The following is a 10,229-nucleotide window of genomic DNA, read 5'->3' as shown; positions in this document are numbered from 1 at the left end:
CAAAGCAATTTAGGTAATTAGATTAGGAATTACTCTATCGATAATAACCTTCATAAACACATTTAGTTTCAATAGCTGACACTTTAAGTAGCTATACCAGTCTATGCAATGTCGCATTCTAGTTGTGTACAGTAAGTTGTGGGGGTGACGAAATGCAAACCGGGCTTTCCGTGATTGACAGAGGTAGGTAGAAAAACGCTTGTAATAAGTACATTTTATTCCTTTCTATTTTCCTCAGAAAGTCACTTAAATGCAACGGAGTATATGTAGCACAGTACTACCCAAACCTTGGTCATACACGCATCTGAATTTGAAACATTAATATTTTTTCCAGTACCATGAGGGGTTGTTTATCAATGAAACCATTTTATAATAAGCTAGAGCAAATCGTTTAAGTTGAACTCTCTTTAATGTAACCCATGAAAAGTATTTATAGGCAGCTGTCGACTTATGTAAACCCATCCATCCATTTTCCGTAATGGCTTATGTAAACCGACTTACGAAAGTCCGAATTTATGTAGAAAAAACAAAACACCCGAGATACATAAAGTTTTCGGACGCGCTAACGCAAAAAACGCGACATACGTAATACGCAAGCCGCCGGACGCTTGGCCGCACTCCGCAAAGGTGACTTCCTGCAGCTTTCTAGTTCTTGCCTGTGTCTTGTTGTGATCCAATCATTTAGCTGTACGGTACGTATTTTGCATTGTTTGCACTGTGTTTTTTATATTGGGCATCATGGATGGCAAGCGTCCTAGGGAATGTAAAAGTGAATCAGCCCGTAAACGAACAGCGATTAATTTAGAATTGAAAATTAAAATAATCCGGAAATATGAAGCTGGACAATGTTTATCCTCAATCGCACGTGAATTCGGTTTAGCCAATTCAACCGTAAACACTATAGTAAAGGATGCTGCACGTATAAAACAGCATGTGAAAGGAACGGCATGTCTGAAGTCGACAATAATAACAAAGAGACGTGAAGGCGCAATTAGTGAGATGGAAAAATTACTAACATTATGGATGGAAGACCAAATCCAAAAGCGTGTTCCACTAAGTGTAATGACTGTACAAGCAAAGGCGAGAAGTCTATTCGACGATCTAAAAAAAAAATATCCCGAAGGCACGCAGTCGTTTTCTGCAAGCAGTGGTTGGTTTTCACGATTTAAAAACCGTGCAGGTTTTTGTAATGTGTTCGGCGAAGCTGCTGGTGCTGATCTTGAACGAGCTCGAAAATTTCCCGAGTGGCTGCATAAAATCATCGTTGAAGGACTGTATTTGCCCGAACAAATTTTTAACGCAGATGAGAAAGCCTTGTTTTGGAAAAAAATGCCATCTCGCACATATATAGCTAAACAGGAAAAAACTATGCCTGGATATAAAGCCTCCAAGGACAGACTGACACTTTTGTTCAGTGGAAATGCATCTGGAACTTTTAAACTAAAACCTCTTCTAGTTTACCCCTTTGAAAATCCATGTGCTTTAAAGGGCATCAGCAAGGCAACTCTGCAAGTGCATTATCGTTCAAATAGCAAAGCATGGGTCACTGTGGAAATATTTGAGGACTGGTTCGTTAACTCTTTCGTTCCTGAAGTAGAAAAATACTGCAAAGAAAATGACATTCCTTTCAAGATATTGCTTATTCTGGATAATGCTCCTGGTCATCCCTCCCATCTAGATGATTTTCACCCAAATGTAAAGGTAGTCTATCTCCCTCCAAACACAACTTCATTAATACAGCCCATGGATCAAGGTGTGACTGCGCATTTCAAGGCCTATTATTTGCGTGCAACTTTTGCTCAGGCAGTGGCGGTTTTAGATGAAAATCCTGAAAGAACACTCATTGATTTTTGGAAATTGTACAATATTTATCACGCTATCCGGAATATTGAAAAAGCATGGGCAGAGATTTCACAAACATGCATGAATGAGGTTTGGAAAAAACTTTGTCCGCAGTTTTTTTCTGACATCGCAGGCTGCGAAAAGGATGAGATGTTCGCCGAAGTGTGTGAGAAAATCGTTCAGCTTAGCAAGCAGTTGCAGCTGGAAGTGAATAAGAAGGATGTGGAAGAAATGATTGCGCATGATGAAGAACTGTCTAATGAGGATCTCATGGAGCTGGAAGCAGCAAGAGTTGCAGAAGATGAAAGAAGTGAAGGCGTGGAACCTGAAGTGGAACCCAAAATTGAACCAAAATGGTTCATGGCAACAGAGATGGCTATTGCATTTAAGGAATTAAATTCCTGTTTGGCACGATTTGAGAAAATGGATCCGAATACATCTCGATTCCTAAAAGTGCAAAGAATGGCAGAAGATACCTTTGCTTGCTACCGTGAGATTTACGAAGAAAAGAAAAAAAATGCCACAGATTTTTTTTTTAAGTAAATTTACAGGGAAAATACAGAAATTGTTCTTACGTACATTTTGTTACTATATTTTTGCTGTAAAGTTTCTTGAAGTACTATAAGGCATACTGTACAGAACTTTAAAAGTAAATTTAAACTGAAAATATATTTAAGCTTCTTACTTTATTTAATGGGGGTGGCATGGTGGTGCAGTGGTTAGCACTGTTGCCTCATACCTCTGGGACCCGGGTTCGAGTCTCCGCCTGGGTCACATGTGTGTGGAGTTTGCATGTTCTCCCCATGTCGTCGTGGGGTTTCCTCCGGGTACTCCGGTTTCCCCCCACAGTCCAAAAACATGCTGAGGCTAATTGCCCATAGGTGTGCATATGTGAGTGAATGGTGTGTGAGTGTGCCCTGCAATGGGCTGGCCCCCCATCCTGGGTTGTTCCCTGCCTCATGCCCATTGCTTCCGGGATAGACTCCGGACCCCCCACGACCCAGTAGGATAAGCAGTTTGGAAAATGGATGGATGGATGGATATGTTCTTAAGTACAGATTTTTTTTCATAAGGTGACATTAAAGAAATGGGAGGGGGTTAGATCTGACTTGTGTAACAGGATGAAAATCAGTTACCGCATAATAGGTGTATATGTATGCGTGTGTGTGTGTGTGTGTGTGTGTGTGTGTGTGTGTGTATGTTATTTTCTAAAATGACCGTGAATAAGTGTGTCTCTTGGTATGATTGGTTGGTCTCCATGTGTTTTGTTAATGTGATCTGAATTGTTGTGCTATAAGACTATGTGGGGTAGTAATGACTATTCTATCAGAAATATTTTTATTAAATGTTTTTCCAATAGTACAGTGATCCCCTGCCTTTTGCGGAAGACTCGTTCCACACCCATCAGCAATAGGTGAAAATCCGTGATATAGAAAGATCGTATAAACAGTTTTTTTTTTTATAGTTTAAGCCTTAAAATACCCCTCCCACACACTTTAAACACATGCAAACTTATTAAAACAACAGATATGATATGTGGATGTCGGGCTAAGGATATGAGTAACATAATAATAACATGTACTGTAATGTATACGTATGTGATTCCATTTGAACGATGGCTTTATTCTGAGGAGTTGCCACCCTCTTTCCTGTTTGACTAAAGTGATGCGGTGGCTCTTATATTCTTTTCGTCCTTCTTGATGCATCGTACCGTCGATTCATTCAAGCCATAATGGCGAGCGACGTCCATGTGACGCTTTCCTTCCTGAAGCATATCCAGGAGTTTTACCTTCTCCTGAATGATCAAGGTCTTCATCTGGCCCTTAGGCTTGCTACTACCAGAAGGCTTGGAAGATGCAGGACGCTTGGGAGCCATCATAGGGCTTAAAACAAAACGAAAACAATCGGACCACAAGCATGGTACGCGATATGCAGAAAACTGTGACGTGTCGGGGAAAAATCCGCAATATAGCTGAACCGCGATATAGCGGGGAATCACTGTATATGCAAAAACAACACAACAAACAGCATACCAACAAAGCCTCACCCACCCACCCCAGACACATGGGAGTAAATGAATAAAAAAGAAATTCCCAAAAAATTATGTAGCACTAGAAATATCACTAGACATCTAGAGATTCATTAACATTAACATAAATCAAGCTGCTGGAGCACAAGAGCATCGAAACCACATTAGTCCCTCTCTAGAAACACCAGTCTTTTCCTCTATATTCATATCCTACCTCACATAGATACAAACAGTAAACCTCTTCTCCATAAGTCAAAGAAGTCTTTGGTTTTCCCTCTTATTATATATGTCAGTTTTTCTTAGGCAAGGTTCCTCCTTGACCCATAAGGCAGATGTCAATCTTTCCACTTCATTGCTATCACTTTTTTGGCTTGTAGTAAATCAAAATTATTATTTTTTGCACACACATTGAAATCAACAAGATAAATATGCAGTAGACATAATTTCGGATCCAGTGGGGTGACTCCCATAGTTAGATTAGAGGGTAATGACTATTCTAAATTAATATGAGGATTAAGATCAAGCCTTCCGTTCTGTAAAAGTTGCAACAGCAACAAATGTGTCATGTGAACGTCAATTAATGGGTTGATTGTGAACTAGTCTGAGGACCTAATGCAAGGCTACTTCCAGGGACTGGAGGGTGCAGCCCTAGATGCAGACCCGAAACCAGAAGAATATTCCAGTTACTCAGCCCTACTCGATCTGGTACGTTCTCATCCAGCAAACACCGGGCTATTAATGAATATGGAAGGCCATCCTGACCAGCCAGATGAGGGTGCCAGTGATGATCCACCACCCACGGATCACAGTGACCTCAAGAAGAACAAGCAATGCCCTTGAATGTTCTGAAGCTAGCAGCTGAGATGCAGTGGGTATGTATTTTGTCACTAGTGGCAAAACCATGTGAAACCCGAGTTTATTGTAGCCATAACATTTATTGCATTCAGTTTATACATTGTAGTCTGCATTAGCATCTTAGCCCTTTGTAGTTTGAAGGGCTGATTGTTTTGTCTCATCTCATGATTCCTCTTTTTCATCTCCATGTGTGATGATGTAGCATAAAGACTTGTAGTCGATATTTCCAGTTGCATCAATTGGTGCCACAGAGAAAGCCTGATCCACCTATAAATTTCATTAAAAGGGTTATTTTAGCTCAGACATTATCGCTGAATTGAAAAAAAAAGATATCTGAGTGACTATAATCTATTGCAGTTTTTCAGGAATTAGCCGATTAATACGTACCTCATCAGATGTAAATTTGTCAGCCTGGTTCATCAGCAGCCGCCGAAACCTTTCAGGCAAAGGAACATGAACCACTTCTTGAATGACCAGTATAGTCTGTGATGCATGTTTATCATATTGTCACACTTATCCATTTGACAATTGGAGTCACAATATTACACATTGGTTTCTTTTGATTGTAAGGAATCCACTTACAAAATCTCTCACCAGTGAAGTTTCAGCGAAATAATTTATCGTATAGCAAAATAAACTATGTAAAGTAGACGTACGCTGGGTGTTAAGAAATTAACAGTCCTTTTCCATCCAAGACACCCTATAAGACCCTCTTTATCAAGATATTGTGACTAGGTGTGGTGAATGAATTTGCATAAAAGGATGGTCTCCTGCAGTGTAAGGAGCCTGAGGTGGGACAGGCGGCAGAATAACCAGCTAGTCACTTTTCTGGCCACTGCTAATTCTGTAGCTTCCTGTTCACCCTAGTGGTGCCCTAAACGGAACTCCCGTTCTTTTCCAGACTTTCCTGTGATTATAATTTGCTATCTGTATTAAAATCATCAGCCATGGACACTGGGGCATCTTTCGTGCCTTTTCTTTGCTGTTGCTATTTAATTTCTTCTTTATATACTAGGACATTAAGACCTAAAAGATTCATCCATCCACCTTCTGACCACTTATTCAGTACAGGGTTGGGGGGGGGGGTGCTTTTCCAGGCAGGGGCCTTGGACAGTATACCACATACCCTGGAGAACTGAGAAACACCAACAGACCTAACTGCTTATCTTTGGCCTGATTGACATGGGAAGAACATGCACACTCCACATGTAAGGAGCACGTGGAATTCCAACCCCAAGCCTGAAGGTGTGAATCATAGTGTCACTCCTAAGAGGTTCGTTAAATATACAAACATAAAACAGCAATTTAAAATCTATAACACATGCTCTGATCATTCTAAACTATATAATAATATTTAGTCTAAGTCCATGAAATGTTGTCAAAAAAGCCCTAAATTTGTTTATTTTGACACTCCATAGGATTGGAGTTCTTATTGCTGGCAAGTAGTACTGTCAGTTTTCTGTTACAGTGAACACTCACTCATCCTTGTTAACAAGACCCGTGCCATCTGGGTCAAAGAGCTTGAAAGCATTCAGAATGGTTTCCTCCGGATCCGTACCTAGGAAAACAAAGGGAGTCTTGCATGGGTCACCGTCAGGTTTAGCCAATTTTCTAAACGGACAGCTGGTCAATGACCCTGCAAACTATGCCAGAATATCAAGAATAAGGATTTTTATTTTTAAAATAAGTTACATATTCTGATCTCACCCTTGACTATGATAAATTGGAGAAATTAACTATATTATGCACTATACTCTTATTTACACTTTCCTGCTAAAACGTTAAGAAAAGCAAGTAGCTTTCCCATCAAGGATACTAGATAAATTAACAGGTTATCAAAATTGAGCTCCATAATCGTTATTTTGAATTCCAGCAGAGATTCTCACCATTGAGTTTCTCTCCAAAGAGTGTAAGAAAGACAGTGAAGTTGATGGGGCCTTTTCCTTCAGCTAGCATCTCTTCCAGCTCCTCATCCTTCACGTTCAGCTTCCCTGTAGTAGGCACTGTGTTACGCCTTACACCACACACACAGAACTGGACATCAGCTGGGGCAAAGCTTTACGGACTGAAGCCAAGGACCATACCTAGCTGTGCGTAGGTTTCTTTAAGGTCCTGCTTTTTGATGATGCCATCTCTATCCTGGTCGATACAGCTGAAAGCCTGCAAGTATTTAATTATCAAGATTGATTTTCAACCCCGTGTAATATGAATGTTTATGTTTATGAATGTAACTATAATATTCGTTGTGCTCTATGATGTGTATTATCTTAAATAATATGGGCCTGAATTCCAGCACTCTTGGCACAGTTTTTCCATAAGTGAACAACCCTGATCTTCACCCACCAACCTAACTATAATTAAAGACAAACTTTAAAGCCGAAGGGCTGGACATGCAAAGCTATACAGCATACCTCCTTAAACTCCTGGATCTGTGACTGTTCAAACATGGAGAAGACGTTGGAGGAGCCCCTCTGGGTACGTTTAGCAGCAGCTTTGCCTTTTGCTTTCTTGCTGGCCTGATTCAGAGGGAACATCCGGTTAATATTTCACTTTTAGTCTGACTTATGGCAGACCACGTTGAGGAAAAACCTGCCCAAATATGTATACAAACATAGCAATTAACACCTTAGCAGAAAATTAAATGGCAAAGTCCGCAAAGTATTGTAGACTTTTTAATGCTATGATTTCTTCACTTTTTTTTCCTAAATCTGTTTTTTGCAGAAGTCTTCCAGTAGCTGTTAGCAGTGGACATCATACTCACCATGTCTGCTGTGGAGATGCCTCTGTGCCCAAGGCCATAGTCAAACTTGTGGTGGATATAAGTATGGCACCCCTTATCAGCTCCTCTCCTATAATAAGAAGGTGTTGGAACCTGCAGCCCCTTACATGGAAATCATCATCCCCTTAGACCCAGTGACTATGATAAGTGCCCAATTGCTTGAATTCCTATGGGGTGGAACTGAGATAGGGATTGGGAGGGGCTTGTCAAAATGGCCTCATTATCACAGGGACGTCTCTGCACAGAAGTGGAGTGAATATAGAGGAAAATCTACAAATCAGCTAATTTGTGAATGTGCGTGATGTTTCTAGGGAACGTTTCTCTGCATGTGAATCCCATGTGAACTCATTTACACTCTTTTGTTGCAGGTTATCGAATACCTAATAGAACCAATGTACTGTAAAATTAAGGCAAAATGAAAGGGGGTTTCTGTCTTGTATCTGACAGGTTGAGCGCGTCGTTGGCTCATCTTCAATGGGGTCATCCTTATTAGGCGCCTCTGTTAAATGTACCCAAGATAATCATCCTCATTTTCAAACGAAAGCCTTGGTCAGGCAGATTGTCTGCTGAAATGTAGAAAAATCTCACCATCTTGCACTTGGTAGTAAGTTATTAGTATGCACCAGCTTACAAAGTATACCTTTCCTCAAACCACTTCTGGCACAAAACAGACCATTTAGAGCTCAATGGAATGAAGGCTTAATAAGAGATGTTTCATAGGTGATTCAGAATCATACCTGTAGTTCAAATCTTTTTATTTACATTATACACAATGTCCAACCGTTTGATTTAATAAATACACAATAAACAAGTCGATATGTAGAATTAAATATGTTTACTGACCAATTTAAATTACTTAGGATTTTGAGATTTACAGCCTATTGAAATCTGAGCCAGAATGATAGCAAAAGCAAGATCACAGTAATTCTTTAAAACAAATACAATAATACTGAAGATCCATCTTTACGTTATAAGTGCAGTTACAGTCCTTATTTGGTGCAGCTCGATACCATGTTTCCTAAACTTGCTGTTGATCCATCCTGAGTAAGAGGTACAAAGACATTTAATAATCTCATCATTGTCTGTAATGGAAAGAACACATCTCACTCCATATCGTTTCAACCTGGCCATGGGCTAGAATTCAGCAAAATAAATTTGAATAGTATGCAGGCTTGGAAATTCCTACAATAAATATGAAAATAGCAAATTTCCTTATATGCCTGTGCAAAAGCAAGGAAGGCAAACTCAGCATCCATCTTTTGTATGATCCATCCATCCATGCAGGGGGGTGTGGGAACCTGGGGGGATGTCCCCCCCCCCCCCCCCCCGCCCAATTGGCTTCATTCATCCCTTCTATAACTTGACCGTAGTATTTAAATGACTAAGTTGTGCCCACCCACTCTCAAACACTCTCCTATGCTGCTGTTACGGTAATGATCATGTTCAGTATATGGCCATATACATATCTCAGTGTATAAACCTCAGTCCGGTAAGGTCAGCTTGCCATTTCGAAACCTGCTGGATCTACCTGCATGTCCAGCTTCAGCCTCTAAAAATCTATTTCATTTCTCCTCTGGTTTTCTGTTCACCCTGATGAGTTATTGTGTGACGAGTGATGGTCAGATGATTTCCTGTCATAAGAAGAGACATGAGATGTGATGTTCATGGGCATTTCTTGAGGGTCACCTCATCCTGGGAACCTCTCTTAGGGGTCCAGCATGCACACTACCATTTTGCAGGCCACAGTAGAGACCAGGGTCGCTGCCCGTCTGCTCCCCTCTTCTGACTGGATGAAGGTAATGTCACAGTGTGGTATCAGGTCTTTGACTATTTTCTGGAACTTATGTTGGAAACTGGGGATTAAGAAGAATCTTGGAAAGATCAGAGGCGTAACCTGGACTCTCTCATAAAAGACGGTAAATGCTTTTAACAGGCTTTTGCTTTTCATGGAAAGCGGAAACCAAAACCTGCCTGCTTGTGGGACCAGGGGGTTGAGCGGTGAAGGACTCATCTCTCTATCGGCGACACAAAGCATGTCTCAAAGCTGCCCCTGGTCTTCAGGCAGTCCAAGGCATCGCCACCAAGCAGCAGATCGATCAGCTTCAGCAGCACGAGCTGGACCCAGCTCGCCCATTTATTTCCTGTTAATGAGCTTCTCGTAGCTTGGAATCACAGAGGGACGCGTACGTCATGAGGGACCAAGCACACATGGGTGGGTTGCCTTATGCAGGTCACGCTGCTAATCAAAGTAAACACCCATTAAGCGTGTAGCTGTTAATGACATTGCCGGTATATGGGGTGGGTAGGGTTTTTGACTGGGAGAAAAAGCATAATCTCATTTTCTATATATTCATCAAAAAAAGTAGTCAACATAACTTTTCATTTGATTAGCGAGCAGCAGCTTGGTGATCATTAAAACTGTATCAGGAGCACCAAAAGAGGATATGTTGTAGACAGAAACGGTCTCACTCATTGGCTGCTTTACAAGGTATGGCCTGCTCATTGGCTGCTTTATAAGGTACGGCCTGCTCATTGGCTGTTTTATATGGTACAGTCTAGTCCTTTAAACAGTGACTCACGTTGCTGCAGCTAAATATATACAGCAATCAGGCAGGGTCAAGAAGTTCAGTTACTGTGCAGCATTAGAGATACTATAAGATGTGTGATCTAAGCGATTTTAAAAACCGATTTTGTGTCATCATTCATGCTAATAGTTTTGCTCCA

At 40.8% G+C, this 10,229-nt stretch overlaps 1 long non-coding RNA gene across 3 annotated transcripts; it reads left to right on the top strand.

Annotated features, from left to right (window-relative positions):
- Window positions 1–474: 474 nt before the first annotated feature.
- Window positions 475–8,335, top strand: LOC125717898 (uncharacterized). 3 transcript variants are annotated; one of them, XR_007384688.1, is made up of 4 exons: window positions 519–692; window positions 3,670–3,762; window positions 4,502–4,743; window positions 7,448–8,335. It is a non-coding gene; the product is annotated as an uncharacterized LOC125717898 (long non-coding RNA). The 3 variants fall into 3 exon arrangements; XR_007384689.1 differs by adding an exon at window positions 3,203–3,256 and having other exon boundaries at window positions 626–692; window positions 4,502–8,335; XR_007384687.1 differs by having other exon boundaries at window positions 475–692; window positions 4,502–8,335.
- The last annotated feature ends 1,894 nt before the right edge of the window (window positions 8,336–10,229 follow it).

This window comes from Brienomyrus brachyistius, chromosome 2, assembly GCF_023856365.1.
Source record: "Brienomyrus brachyistius isolate T26 chromosome 2, BBRACH_0.4, whole genome shotgun sequence".
Classification (NCBI taxonomy): Eukaryota; Metazoa; Chordata; class Actinopteri; order Osteoglossiformes; family Mormyridae; genus Brienomyrus; species Brienomyrus brachyistius.
The sequence above is the reverse complement of the archived record's forward strand: the minus strand, read 5'-3'. Positions and strand labels throughout refer to the sequence as shown.